This window comes from Mizuhopecten yessoensis, unplaced genomic scaffold, assembly GCF_002113885.1.
Source record: "Mizuhopecten yessoensis strain PY_sf001 unplaced genomic scaffold, ASM211388v2 scaffold8151, whole genome shotgun sequence".
NCBI classification, from domain to species: domain Eukaryota; kingdom Metazoa; phylum Mollusca; class Bivalvia; order Pectinida; family Pectinidae; genus Mizuhopecten; species Mizuhopecten yessoensis.
Window position 1 is genome coordinate 61,804 of NW_018407404.1, and position 1,765 is coordinate 63,568.

Genomic DNA, 1,765 nt, shown 5'->3' on the forward strand with positions numbered 1-1,765 from the left:
ATATTACCTTTATAATGTCTCTGTATACATTTATTCCGTTTTGAGGGTGCAAGTGAACTAATCTACAGCAAGAACAGTATATAACACCGTGGATTATTTAACGGATGGACATGCTATTCTGATCAGGGAGATATTCGGGAATCCTGGCACCAACACGATTATAATTTCCATCAAAACATCACTCATCAAAATGGGTTTTACTAAATGTATCGCAATTGAAGTCAACGTTGTTTTCGTATGTGGAAGAGCAATAACTATGCGTCAAAAGAAACGGATTACAGCGAAATGAAGTTACAAAACCTGTCCTAAAAACAGTACTTTAAGTATAAACATTTATATTTTACAGGAATTGTAAAACAAGTTATTTTAACTTATATTAATTACTCTTGTTGATCCGCATGCTTGCAAGCGGGGGATCTTTATATGGAGGAAACAAGAGCTAAATCTTTACTTCTTGTATTATTAGTTTTTTCATTCTAATACGGAAGAGCCAGTAGAGGTATATCGACGGCACAACTTGTATGCCAGTATGCATTTTCAGTTACTCTTTATGATTTAAAAAAACGATCATTTCAGTGCTGATGCAAAACTTTTAACGAAAAGAGTAGCAACTATTCACTTAGGTTTGCATAAGTTTATGTTCTTTTCAATATAACAGATACAATACAATACGTATTAAACAATGCGTATCTGAATCGAGTAATTTCGGTGCATATATAACAACTATTGTACATACGCTTACAGCGTAGCCGAATCGAAATNCACATTTTATACGCTTCACTGGCCATTTGTCTGAAGAAGGTGTCAGTGTACATACCGTACTAGTCATGCAAACGTCACATAGAAACTCTTATTAGTTGTGTAAAAAGAATCATTCATAATCCATACTTACCAACCTAAAGAAAATGTTTAGAAATATACAATACGCTTTCACAATTTCTTCTCAAGTGATTAATTCCCATAGATTTCATGATGACGTTTAATCTTAAGGTGTAAAAAGGTCCACACAAATTTTAATTATTGCAATGATTGAAAGGTCAGATAAGAAATAAGTTCTTTAACAAAATGTTCATTTAAGTAATTTGATTGCTTTAATAACAAAACAAAATTACAATTTTTATGAAAACTGTAAATAAAGCCTAGCAAAATCGTTTTCAAAATATATATGACTATATGAGTTTTATCAATGTTCATTAATGCAATCATATGCAATTAACGTTACATTACCAATATCTGGATGACGGTGTTCACTGAGACAGACTCCTCCGGAAACATGAGTACTATTTTCTTGTGCAATCCTGGGAGATAAAATACATCTTCGGTTTTAGAAAGAACATGTTCAAAAGCATTGTTTTGTTGGATGGCAGGTGCAATACCAGGCCAAAGGTCGGATGCTACAGCCAGAATGTACCGTGGACAATAAGGAATGGAAGCGGATAGATATACCTGGAACAAAGCATTACCATCTAAATGTGTTAACATACATAAATGTTTTAGAAGTATTAGGGACTCAAATGTAAGGACGTTTGCATTATTTTTCATTGAAAAGAAGAAAATAGAAGCTGAGATGGAAAGCTCACAAGTCAATTGATTCTGTATTATCATTTTTTTATGTACCATACACGGAAACAATAAAAGTTGACGGAACCCGTTGGAGCAGTTTAACTAGAACTATAAAATTAAATTAAAGATGATAACTGAGTGTTGCAGATTATTTATAGTTTTGTTTATTTTTTCTTGGTTTTGTTGTTGTTTTGTCTATAAT